This window comes from Spea bombifrons, chromosome 1, assembly GCF_027358695.1.
Source record: "Spea bombifrons isolate aSpeBom1 chromosome 1, aSpeBom1.2.pri, whole genome shotgun sequence".
Classification (NCBI taxonomy): Eukaryota; Metazoa; Chordata; class Amphibia; order Anura; family Pelobatidae; genus Spea; species Spea bombifrons.
This window is the reverse complement of record NC_071087.1, coordinates 7,123,269-7,137,333: the sequence shown is the minus strand read 5'-3', so window position 1 is coordinate 7,137,333 and position 14,065 is coordinate 7,123,269. Positions and strand designations below refer to the sequence as shown.

Sequence of the window (14,065 nt, the reverse complement as noted above, 5' to 3'; positions counted from 1 at the left end):
ACTCAATAAAGAATAAGGAGGGGGACAAATGATTAAGTAATAAAAAAAAGTAATAATATGCACAAAAATTAAATAATACTGAATCCCCCCCCCCATTTATTTGCAGACATAAAGTTAAAGGGCCCACAGACTATCATGTATTAAGGTACATATGATGATCAGGTTTAACTTTTAGAAGAGAGAGGAAGCGAGAAAGAGGAGAAAAGAGAGAGGGGGAGAAAAGAGAGAGAGAGGAGGGGGAGAAAGAGAGAGAGAGAGGGGGGGGAGAAAAGAGAGAGAGAGAGAGAGAGAGGGAGAAAAGAGAGAGAGAGAGAGAGAGGGGGAGAAAAGAGAAAGAGAGAAGAGAGAGAGGAGGGGGAAGAGAGAGGGGGGGGGAAGAGAGAGAGGGGGGGAAGAGAGAGGGGGGGGAAGAGAGAGGGGGGGGAAGAGGGGGGGGAAGAGAGGGGGAAGAGAGGGGGGAGAAAAGAGAGAGAGAGAGAGAGAGAGAGAGAGAGAGGGGAGAAAAGAGAGAGGGGAAGAGAGAGGGGGGGAGAAAAGAGAGAGAGCGGGGAGAAAAGAGAAAGAGAGAGCGGGGAGAAAAGAGAGAGAGAGAGCGGGGAGAAAAGAGAGAGAGAGAGCAGGGAGAAAAGAGAGAGCGGGGAGAAAAGAGAGAGGGGGAGAAAAGAGAGAGGGGGAGAAAAGAGAGAGGGGGAGAAAAGAGAGAGGGGGAGAAAAGAGAGAGGGGGGGAGATAAGAGAGAGAGGGGCGAGAAAAGAGAGAGGGGCGAGAAAAGAGATGACAAATGACAGGAGGGGTTTCTTGCTGCTCGGCGGTCTCTTGGTAATGTCGTTACGGACGGCCCTTTAAGATCCGTGACACAGAAGTCATTCGCTGATCTGATTGTAAAAGATTAGATTTATCCCTTAAACCATCGAATCCGCCGAACGTAGAGAGCAGCAGCTGTCAGGGCACACGCAGCAAAGTGATAAACGGTAAAAACACTAAAATATGCAAAAAAAGCAATAATTATCATTATTTGTATCTTTTATTACTTACGGCGCCAACAGTTTCCGCAGCGCTTTTATTTACGTCAATTATTTATTCAAATTATTCCAAATTATAAGGAAATTGGATTAAAAATAAACTTTATTTTATAAAAAATAAAAGAAATAAAAAAAAAGAAAATCTGTGGGAAAAAAATTCAAGCAGCCAATCAGTGTTGAGAATCGTGAGACTACAGTGGAGAAGGGGACCCCCAGAGATATCAGCGGGACCGCCCCCCAAGGATATAAGCGGGACCACCCTCCCAGAGATATCAGCAGGACCGCCCCTCCCAGAGATATCAGCGGGGCCGCCCCTCCCAGAGATATCAGCGGGAACGCCCCTCCCAGAGATATCAGCGGGACCGCCCTCCCAGAGATATCAGCAGGACCACCCCCCAGAGATATCAGCAGGACCGCCCCTCCCAGAGATATCAGCGGGACCGCCCCTCCCAGAGATATCAGCGGGACCGCCCCTCCCAGAGATATCAGCCGGACCGCCCCTCCCAGAGATATCAGCCGGACCGCCCCTCCCAGAGATATCAGCAGGACCGCCCCTCCCAGAGATATCAGCAGGACCGCCCCTCCCAGAGATATCAGCAGGACCGCCCCTCCCAGAGATATCAGCAGGACCGCCCCTCCCAGAGATATCAGCCGGACCGCCTCTCCCAGAGATATCAGCCGGACCGCCCCTCCCAGAGATATCAGCCGGACCGCCCCTCCCAGAGATATCAGCGGGACCACCCCTCCCAGAGATATCAGCGGGACCACCCCTCCCAGAGATATCAGCGGGGACCGCCCCTCCCAGAGATATCAGCGGGACCGCCCCTCCCAGAGATATCTGCGGGACCGCCCCTCCCAGAGATATCAGCGGGACCACCCCTCCCAGAGATTTCAGCGGGACCGCCCCTCCCAGAGATATCAGCGGGGACACCCCTCCCCCAGAGATATCAGCGGGGACGCCCCTCCCCCAGAGATATCAGCGGGACTTCCTGCAAGGAGGGGCTCCAGGTTCACAGGCATGGCTGCGGCACGCCCCAGTCCCCGCCCACTTTCCCCATCAACAATAATGTGTGCCCTGCAACATCATTGGGCCCGCCCACCAACGTCAGCAGGACGGCCCACATGGATCCCGAAAAAGGAGGGCTCCAGCTAGCCAGGTACGCCCCAATGTAACAATAAACTATAAAAGGCTCCATAGGGGGCACAGAAACATAGACTATGCCTAACCCTCCGTGCGGTCAGGGCATAGGAGGGAATGGGGAGGAATAAGATTAGGCCTTTCGCCTCTCACCCCCTAAAAGTATGAGGCTCTAGATCCATGCCTAACGTGTCTTATGTGCCGCAGACAGGGACAGGGAGGGTTAAATCACTGCAGTACCGGAACTCCCGAGGTGTCAGGACACATTGCAATAACTATAATATTAGCCCAGCCCCCGCTGTGCAAGCCACAACTTCGCTTCAGCCAAACCAAGCAAGTTATCGGGGGAAAAAGCTTGGGATTCGGCCAGAGTCGCACCGGCAGGAAGCCCCCGCAGGGCCCGCCCCACACCGGCTGCAGAGAGACACAATCAGGATCCTAACCTCAAAGGGTTAAAAAAACCTACATCATAGCTTCGTATATAATACAAACATACCGGCGCAACTTAAATCCGACTCAAGTAATAATGTTACAGAGCAGGGTTCATGCGTTTACCAGGCATGATTATTCCACCGCATGAAGAGCTAGATAAGTGGAGTGGCCTTCCAGCGGAAGCGGTAGAGGCTAATCTGCGAGATGTGCACAAGGTTAGGGCATTCCAGCGGGGAAACTGGAGATTGACTGCAACTCCCATCACTCTCAGCTTCCCCACCCGGTGTAAGTGATACGTTTAGTCGGCGCCACTCCTAGGAAAGTCAGGCACTGAGTGGATAAAGCCCTGGCTGAGATTGAAAAATCTGATTTTAGAGAAAACGCAGCCTGCCCCAGTAGAGAAGGAGTTAATATGGTAATGAAGGCTGAAGGGGGGGGTTCCACAGTGGAGCCGCCCCCCTTTTCCAGAACCTTCTGTAAACAAGCGGCCCTTCCGAACGTGAATGTGATTTGCTTGCAGAGCAGAGAAAGTGGGGAGGAAAAAAATCAAAAGTATTCATCACCCAGGCACCGGGTCACGAGAATCAATGTGCATGTTTAGCATGTTACACAATAAACAATGCACACGCCTCGCTCCCAACACGCCTCGCTCGGAATTATTACAACAACTGACGGAGGCAGATTTTTGGGGGCAATGGAGGCAAAAGGGGTAAAAATATAAAAGAATCTCAAACATTTCCCCCGCAGACCTTCAGCTCAAACTATATTTTAACCCTTCAAACGCTAGCCAGGGGAATATTTATTCATTTTAAATTAGTAGTAGTATTTTTTATTATTATTATTTAATGTTTTATTATTATTTTTGAAAGCATACGGTCCATTTCTGTCCCATTTCAGCACTTCCCCTGGAAGCAGGAAGTGGAAGAAGCATACTTAAGTACACTTCCCGCACGTGCTCAGTGGCACTCCCCCAAAAAATCAATGGGAATAGCAGCAGCCAATCACATGTATGTTACAACACACGTGATTGGCTGCTGCTACTTCTGTTGCTATAATGTCATGGCTGATCGGCGTATGTCTCACAGCCATACATGGTTTGGCCCAGAACGGGCAGAACGGGCTCAGCTCAGAACGATGAAAGATAATGAATGTGTGTGTATGAAGGAATGAAGGAAGGAAGAAAGGAATGAATGAATGAAGATTCCACGTGGAATGACAAGAGGCCATAATCTAAAACTAGAGGGTCAGAGGCTTAGATTTAACACCATTTACATCTTTACTGAGAGAGTGGTAGATAAATGGAATAGCATCACAGCAGAAGTGGTGGAACCTAAGACCAGACCAGGGACTGATCCAGGAAACACGAGCAGACTAGACGGGCCGAATGGGGCAAATTCTAGGTTTTCATTAGTGGGATAACATGCACAGAGGGTAGCGGCACACATTCTGCACGGATACAGACACCTGTTCCGTGTTACACGCGAGACGGGAAAACGCGGGAAGGAAACTCCAGGATAAAAATCCCATTTAAAGGCACATTCCACCCAAAACTCCCGGCAGGAACTATCGCCTCCGTGATTGTGCCCTTTTGTTTTGCCCCATTTTAGTAGGAGGGGGGGGCTGGAGATTCTCTTTGCGAGGATGGAGAAGGCTGCGTGTTTACAGCCGTCTGTGCCAGAATTCCCAATGCCAGCCCCTGACATCTCTGTATATAAATACGCTGTGACGTCCAAGCGACGTCCACGGAGCTTCCCACCCGAGCCGGACCCCCCTTTAACAGGTCACGACTTATCGGTAAAGATAGCTTCAATTACATCACCTGTTTTCAAGCAGGGATTTCATTTGTGATTTTGCAGTGAGCTAAACAGTACACGTGCATTAAATGTATACATACATTATATCTTCCTGTATTTTAGATCTGTTTTCCAATTTAACCCTTTATTGTGCGGTAGAATTAATATGTTTCAAGAAAATAAATATTTATGAGTTTTCAGATCTCTTCCGTGTTATAGAAACTCACACATTGGGAAGTTTTATTCAAATGATCCGCGTCACATTCTCTAATGCGTATAATAACCAGAGCCGAACATTCTAAATGGGCGGAGCCTGAAATGCTCCAAATATTAACCCTTTAATAGGCCACAGTGAAGATGCTATGTAGTAATTCTCTAAATCTGTTACCGAAAGGGATCTTTTTTGCGCATGCACAAGGGGTCTCATTAGAGCTGGATGGCCCAACAGCAAATAAATTGGTGGGGCACTGAAATTTAAAGAGACCCCTCCGCTATTATATGCATTAAAGACGTAGGAAAGCTGGAGTGTTCCTTTAAATCTAAAGTATTCATTCATCTATAGCACGTACTTAACCTTTCGCTACCCAGATGTTATTGACCTCACGCTAAAAAATAAATATTTTGGTAAAATCCCAGGGACGATGTCTCCGTCCCCGTCCTGCTTATCTGCCGTCCGTCTATTTAAACTCAGACGGCGACACAGACTAACGCTTCTGCCCCATTAAACACAGCAAAATAACGGTATATTAACCCAGTTACCATAGTAACCGATGCTAGATAAATAAACCATTCACGAAACCATGGAGTCATGGGAGTTGTAGTTCAAGTAAGATTATTACATTAGAAAAGTGTATATAAAATAATAAATCTATATAGACAGTGGATATAAAAAATCTAAAAACCCGCCCCCCCCCCCGTTGAAATGCCGGCTTCTTGTGATGTTAAAGAATGAGACGAAAATAAATCACATCAGAACTTTCTCCACCTTTAACGTGACCGATAACGAGAACAATTCAATCGCAGAACAGATTGAAATCTTTGAGGGGGGGGGAATACATATACCGTATTTATATTTTATTATGAATTATTTTAAATATTATGAATTTTATTTTTATATGTTATTATCTATTGTATTGTTATATTTTATATTATATTATGAATGTATTACATATTATTATGAATTATATTTTTATCCAGCTGCCGTGTAACCTGCAACCCTCCGTTCCCTCCATGAACGGATATATTCCATACTTTAGTCCGTACCCCTCAGGGGGCAATACAGCCCAGACTGTTATTCCACCCCGTTTAGAACACATATATCAATTCACAGACATAAAAGCGCAGATTACGTCACGCTATCTTATTTGGTAGAGCTTCTGCATACAAAGAGGGTGTGCAAGTCACGAGGGCACCGCATTCGATAGAATGTCTGGGCTTTAATCTACCCCCCGGACCACAATTCCACAAATCCGGCCGTTAATCGAATGGTCAGCAGAACCGCCACCCAGCCGCCGCAAGCAGAAGTAACCAGTGGCGTATTCTGGCCTAGGGTGGCAGGTCCAGGGGTGCGGAAGCCCCTTCCCCCACCGCATAGGGGGCTTTTAAGGCTGTAGAACCCTGCGATACCCTCATACCCAGCAAACATTCTGAGCTCCTAGTAAAGAGGGGCATCAGGGGAGGAAAGAGGGACTGGCGGTCCTGGACCGGGACACTTGGGAGGTACCCTAACTGCACAACACCCGAGGTATACCACGCGATGTACACGTATCGCTCTGCGGATACACGTCAGCCACACGCTACATTAAGACGCCCGAAACGAAGTATTAAAATACAATTAAAGAACATTTAAAGTTTCAGAAAAAAAAGGCGGAAACTAAATATTAAGGAATTTAACCAGGAAATATTAAATATCCGGGAATTTTATAGAAGTGATAATTACATTATATGATTGTTTAATGTAAATCTTAAAATTTGACAGACTAAGATAAACCGATACATTAGGGGGAGAGAGCCCCACTCGCAAGCTTACAAGTTTGATTGAGTGATGTGTTATATACACTTTACATTTCTTTCTTTTTTTGGTGCTCTTTCATTTTAGTGTTAAATTAAAAGTTACGTTTTAATTATGTATTTTTATCTGTTCGCAAAACCAACAAATAAAGTGCCTATTTATTTTGTAAACTATTGTTTTAACAGTTAAACAGCCTTTTAGCTAGTATGATCAGTTTAGGGCTAGTGTCCTAGTTAATGTACACAGGTTAATGCAAGGGCTCAATAATTTGCAAGGTTTTTGCCTTTTTAGAGAGTAAGAACAGGAAATGATGTCATAGACACTGTGGATGACATTGTGATGTCACAATAGACGCTGCCTATATGTAGGATTCCATTCCGATATATTAACAGTTACGTTGTGAACCTAGAGATATCAAGTTCGCTGGCTACCTGGCAGTTTGTCAGGGTTCCAGTTGAGATATCTGAAGATGGCTGCTGCTACAGAACGAGGAAGGAGTAACATCTACAACAAGGTGGTCGAGGACTTCCGACAGGAGAACCTAGAGATATCAAGTTCGCTGGCTACCTGGCAGTTTGCCAGGGTTCCAGTCGAGATATCTGAAGGAGAAACATCTACAAGGCGGTCTTTCCTTTTTTATTTCATGTTAACTTTCTGTTTTACTGGGCTAAAAAAACATACAGTGAATGTAGGAATATTAAATAGTCTATAGTAAAAGATGCACTGTAGAAGAGCACAGTCAGGATTTATATTAACCTCTTAATGCCCAGAGGGAAGGGCAGTTCTTCCAGCCATGGTGACCCAGAGATTTCCTCCAATGAGGTTTTTTCTCTCCTGCGAGCTGAAGAAAGACTCTTCGTGAGTCCAGAGGTAGCCTTATATCTGACCTCCTTTGAGGTAAATGTGTAAATGTGTATCTGTCCACATATTGTATTTGATTTAATAATAAACTTTTAGTAGTCTCTTATTCTTTTTGTGTGTGTTATTCTTTGATAATATTGCAAAGGAATATGTCATTTTACATATGAGAGAGATGTGAAGTCAATTTATAAATTTATACTGTACAAACGTTTGGAAGGGGAGACTCTGAATGGCCCTGGGTCAGTATTTCATGTATTTGTCAGTATTTCATGTACTATTTCAGGTATGTTTAAAAAGTAGATGACAAGTAATAAAGCTAAAAAAAAACCACACACTTTCATTCAGAAAACATCTCACTGCTACCCCAAAACAGTAATGGGGCCCCTGGAAGGCTCTTCTTTATGTTCGTATCCTGTGACATTTCTGCCCTCAAATACTTATACATTCAGTCATTCTTTACATTAAATCAGGGGCATAATTTAAGAGATAGCTGCGGTGTTTGACTTCATGAAATTGTGTTATACAATTAATAATTAGTGCATTATGTATAGACAATAAATGTAATTCAAAAGAATTCCAAAGGTTATTAACCATAAATCATATAAAATCACAGGTTTTTAACCCAATCCAAGGATTTTAATAAAGATACGAATTACTATCAGTGGCTCCGTATGATGTATACATATAGGGGGCGGGGCCCGATGTGACGCACACATGTAGACTGCAGGCTCGCGGCACACTAGAACAAACCAACTACAACAACAACACAGGGGGGTGTTCCTACATTTTGGCATTTCCCATGCAGACTCCGCCCCCTTTAGAATGAAAGCACACGCCGCGTGACATGTGTCCCGCACACGCACTCTTATTTTTTTTTCTGGTTCCTTTTTTTTTTTCTCCCAGTCCCAGGCCTCCAATCCCCGTCATGTACGGAGTGCACACCCCCTCCCGGAGCTGCGTGGACTGTGCCAGCTGCAGCATCCAGCAGGCTGCACATGGCAGTGCAGATAAATATAAACAGTTAAAGGGCCTGCCTGGGAAATATGATGGGGGGGGGGGCGGCAAATGGCACATCCCCGTTACCCCCTTAGGGGGTAATTGGATACAAGTCATTTACTAGCCGGGGACTCCGATCTGCCCCAGGAGTAAAGGGGTTAATTCCCCTACCCATGCATAGAAAGCAATAATGATACCAATACAGGAGATGCAGGGAACTACAATTCCCATCATCCCCATCCATGGTACAAATCGATAGAAAATCTGCCACAAAATAATGTGCACTGCTACTCCCATCATCCCAGCCATGGGACGAGCTTGTAAAGGAATATAAGCACCCCGGGAGCTCGGTATGCTGTAGACTATCATTCTGACTATCCAGAGCCTGCCCAATGACTCTATGCTTCTCGCGACTGCAATTCCCACGAGTCTGGGTCAGAGATCTAGAAGAGATCATGCGCGGTGTAGAGTCCATTGCAGAGCGCTGGCGAAGGATGATGGGGGTGGGAGTCTCGAACACGTGCGGGCCAGATCAAATAAAACATACCGACCACATGCCTGGCGAGAACGGGATGCAGTCCCGACTCCCTGCATTACAGCCCATGCTCTGCCCGATTCTCTGACCTCTGCCCATCACACACCGCAGTCAGTGCCACCCCAACCCACGGTGCCCACGTCACGGATAACCCCCTCCCCAGCACCGTGTAGTGCCGGAAGGGTTAATGCCCCCCCCCTAGGCTGGCAGTCCCAGCTGCACTTACCCGTCACCCGGGGAGGATGGGCAGTGGCAGTCCCGGCTGTCTGATCCGGTAAGTGCAGGATGAGGGGCACGGAGTGGCGGTCCTCACAACGCGGGTGGCGCAGATAAAGAGACTGCGGGGCAGCACTAGGGGGCATGTATGCCTGAGAGTTCTGGGAGTCCGCGGAGCTGGATCTCTACTGGCTGCGCGGGCCCCGCCGATGGGGTTTAAAGGGAACGGACGGTGTGTCTGGTCCGGAGCGCTGCGCACGTAGCGTATGGGAGGACCCTCCCTCCGAGCTGCCGGAGAGCTGGCTGCCTGCACCCAGGGAGGGGGAGGAGAGCCGGGGAGAGAGCCGCTGAGAGAGGGGCACACACTGTATCACCCATAAGCCCTCTATCTGCTCTGGACTGCAACTCCCATCATGCATAGGCTGCCAGGAAAGGATGGGGTTATATAGCCATACAGGGACTCATCTGCTGTGGACTGCAACTCCCATGATGCATAGGCAGCCAGTAAGCGATGGGCCGGGGACAGGAGTAGCCACACACAGGTCACCCATCTACTGGGAACTACAACCCCCACCCTGCTAAAGCAGCCAGCAGGAAGAGGGCGTAATCCAGTTGAAAGATTAGGGGCCATAGGCCCTCCGTCTGCTCGGGACTGCAACTCCCATGATGCATAGGTAGCTAGGAAAGGATGGGGTTATATACCCATACAGGTACTCCATCTGCAATGGTGCCGCAACTCCCATGATGCCAAGGCAGGCTGGAGCAAAATTGCAAATACAAAATGATGGCAAAATCACCCACTGGCCAATCCAGCTGCTGTGGACTGCAACTCCCATTATGCTAAAGCGGCTGGGAGGAGAAAAAGAAAGCGAGAGGGGCGTGGGCAGACAGACACAGGTTCTCCATCTGCTGTGGCTACAACACCCATTATTCTAAGGCAGCCAGGAAGACAAGGAATTATGGAATGGGTTGAATGGCCCAGGCAGGGGTTGGTGCCCACAGGTACTCTATTTGCTGCAAACTACAACTCCCATTATGCTAAAGCAGCAGGAAGAGGAAAGGAGGTTGAGTTGAAAGACTAGAGACAGGGTAGGAATGCACAAGCCCTCTATCTGCTGTAGGCTGTAACTCTCATGATGCTAAGGCAGCCAGGAATAGATGGAATATGGGTTACAATGGATGGGTTAGACACATAAGTTCTTCCATCTGCTGTGGACTGCAACTCCTATGATGTCAAGGCATTCAAGAACATACGAGGAAGTATAACGAGTGGCTAAAGAGGGATGGATTATATGGGATAAAGAAACCTAGAACTTCTGCAGACTACAACTCCCGTACCCTCAGCCAGCCATTAGGGTTTTCTACGCCTGCTTTATACAGGTGGTGAATGCATGAGAGTGTGTACCATGGGGATGTAGCCCAGAGTCATGGGAGTTGTAACCCATACCTGGTGGAGACCAGAACCTCTGCTTGGTACAGGAGCATGAATGTATATGATTGGTGTGGAAAGGGTTAAACATCATTCCGTGGGTTGGCTGAGCATCATGAGAGTTGCAGCTGGCAGTAATAGGGTTGATACTTTCGCTGTATACGGCGAGTGTATGTGAATCCTGCAGGAAGGGTTAAACTCCAGGGAGAGACGTGGAGAGCAGAGCGCTGTGTGGTGGAGCGGGGGGTCGGCAGAGGCGGGGATGGCGCTGGGGACGTTGAGGAAAAGGGGAGATGAGGACAAGAAACGAAACTGGAGGCGGTTTAGAGAAATAATCGGGGGGCCAAGAACAGCAGCAGCACCGCCGGCTGCGGCACAGAACCGGCCCGGAGATACCGGATCACGCCAGGCCGAGGAATCCTCCGTTCCATTTCTACCGAGGAATCAGAATCCTCCGGGCCGGAGGGGAAACGTGGCAGATAATTCCCGGGAACAGCCACTTCCCAACCACAGTCTGCCAGTAACATCAACGTTCACAGCGTGCAGAGATCTGAGGCCGACGGAAAAGCGGCACGCAGACAGTCCTCCCGCCTATGAACACACCGTCACGGAACACACCGTCACAGAACACACCGTCACAGAATACAATGTCACGGAACACACCGTCACGGAATACAATGTCACAAAACACACTGTGACAAAACACACCGCCACGGAACACACCGTCACAAAACACACTGTGACAAAACACACCGCCACGGAACACACCGTCACAAAACACACCGCCACGGAATACACCGTCACGGAACACACCGTCACAGAATACACCGTCACAAAACACACCGCCACGGAATACACCGTCACGGAACACACCGTCACAGAATACACCGTCACAGAATACACCGTCACGGAATACACCGTCACGGAATACACCGTCACAGAACACACCGTCAAAGAACACATGGTCAGAGAACACACCGTCACGGAATGCACCGTCAGAGAACACACTGTCACGGAACACACCGTCACAGAATACACCGTCACAGAATACAATGTCACAGAACACACCGTCACAGAACACACTGTCACAGAATACACCGTCACAGAACACACCATCACGGAATACAGCGTCACAGAACACACTGTCACAGAATACACCGTCACAGAACACACCATCACGGAATACAGCGTCACAGAACACAATGTCACAGAATACACTGTCACGGAACACAACGTCACAGAATACACTGTCACGGAACACACCGTCACAGAAATACACCATCACAGAACACACCATCACGGAATACACTGTAACAGAACACACTGTCACAGAACACAATGTCACGGAATACACCGTCACGGAACACACCGTCACAGAACACAATGTCACGGAATACACCGTCACAGAACACAATGTCACGGAATACACCGTCACAGAACACAATGTCACAGAATACACCGTCCCAGAATTTAAGGTGACAGAATAAGAATACTATGCCACAGAACATCACAGAATACATCGTCACAGAACACAACGTCACAGAACACAATGTCACAGAGTATTGCGCACGCACATTATTGGTAGATTCGGTTCATTAACAACCAGGAGTTATTCCTCTCCTGGGGTAGCGCCTTTGAGAGGGGACACGGCTAGCCCCAGTTATCATTAAATGGGATGGACGTTGGGGAGATGCTGCACCCCCGCTCTGGAGAAAGAGGCAGATGACCCAGAGGTATGGGGAAGCAGAGCTGCACCTGGACACCCCAGGTCAACCCCGGAGAGTTCTCAATGCACTACACATTTTGTGGTGGGCTATTACAGGGTTAATATCTGTAAATTCTTTGGGTCATCTCATCTCACATTCCTGGTTATGACCATCCCTTCACTAGAACTGTCACGAGCCCTCTTCATTATTTCTCCTCAGTGACGTCTGGCTTTCCACGTACGATACAATCGCCGTTACTTATCGTCTCTTCTGTGGGCCTCAGTAATTCCTCAGCGATTTCCCGTCTCCACATAGATCCCGAAGTCTTCTCCATCGCCTTATCTTCCTTGCCCATCGTTCTTCAAACACTACTCCCGTCGGTCAGAGGTTTCCATGTCTGCTGCGGTCATTTTGTTTTAGGAGTTCTGGTCCTCACTTCTAAAAGTTGCTTTATCATCATTTTTTATCACATCATTCTAAACTAGTTCCTTCATTTTGCCGTCACAAGACGTTTATGGGGTTCCATTTGTTACACGGAATGTCCTACATCTCCACAGAAGACTTGATCGGTCCCTGCTGGCCTGACCTATAGACCATTTCCCGACACGTACGTCCGTAGATCCTGTTCCATGTGCTTAGTGAATGTGAGCTCCGGTGAGTGAGGCCGGCCTTTGGAATATGTGACCTCGGTGGCCTCACCTGGTGGCAACCCAACGGGGAACCTGCAACAATCATCTCACCATTGAGGGGTAAATGCTTAGAAGGGTCTAGTGTCCCTGTCCCACCAACAATAGGACAGATGGTTTAATGACTTCATGGGGAGGAATAATCACGTATCTCCTAACGAAGTGAAGTTCTCATGGTGTAGACGTAAGGTCGGTGGGCCACCAGGGTTCATTTATAAATGTAGGGCTTGGTGATCTGGACTTCTCCTGGAACTGGAATCAGGTCACGGGTTAGCGCGACCTATTATTCCTTCTCATAAAGCAGCCCCGTTCCAGGCCGACTGTGCCGATGCCCATAGCGATGTTATTAGGGAGGAGGAAAAACAATGTTCTCTCTACTCTATTGCATAATATCGCTACATTCCGGGCATTCTTCTCATATGATGGAAATGTTCCGCGTATAAATAGACACACGCTCGTGTGTGTGAAACCCCAGGGGTGCGCCCGCTCTTTGGGTTAGGGGTCTAATCGGACCAAAGTTGGACCTGAGCCCCCAGCATAGATGCCAACAGTCATGAATTTCCTAGGGCATTCTGGGCAACGAAGCCTTTGAATAATGTCCCATTTAGTGAGAAATGGATCGCGTGTGTTTGGTTATTAATAGCAGTTGGTGTTTTAGTTATTGAAGTCTGGATTATGTTCTCTCCAAAAGAGGCGGGGGAAATGCATATGGGGGGGGTTTGCAGAACTCACCACCCCCACCACGTATTTGCATATAAATTTAAAGGGGCATTTAAGTAGATATGATGGCTGGATTGTCCCTTTAAGTAGATTTCATCCCGGACCACAACAAGGCTTCCATTCCTGATCATCCTGATACCCAGCAGAACAGTCACATCAGTTATGGGGGGGGGGATTTAAAGCCCAGAGATAGAGTACAGTATTTTTTTTATTAAAAAGATTAAATCTCCCTTCTATCTATCCAGCAGCGCGAGCTGTCTCTTTGGCCGACCCCCAGCAGTCTCTACAGAACGGTCTCTGATAATATATCTCTTCCAGGAGAAATATTCTTTTCATGGAACTGCGTCTTCTTGCGATGTGAGGTCATCGAAGGCCTTCTCTTCTTTAATCATTTTGAAGTTGTGTGTATCGAGTCATTATCTTATTATTCTTCACGGAGCGCAGCAGATTTTTCAGGATTGTCGGCATTGACAAAAACCTTCTTCTATCTCATTTTGCCCCAATAAACTCCCTTTTATCT

General features: G+C 47.7%; 1 protein-coding gene across 2 annotated transcripts in view; it reads right to left on the bottom strand.

Annotated features, from left to right (window-relative positions):
• Nucleotides 1-9,268, bottom strand: part of RNF24 (ring finger protein 24) — a 35,780-nt gene extending 26,512 nt beyond the window's left edge. For both annotated transcript variants that reach the window (XM_053458125.1, XM_053458126.1), the window contains exon 1: nucleotides 9,015-9,268. The gene's annotated coding sequence lies outside the window, so the exon portion shown is untranslated. The remainder of the gene's footprint in view (nucleotides 1-9,014) is intronic.
• Nucleotides 9,269-14,065: the final 4,797 nt, after the last annotated feature.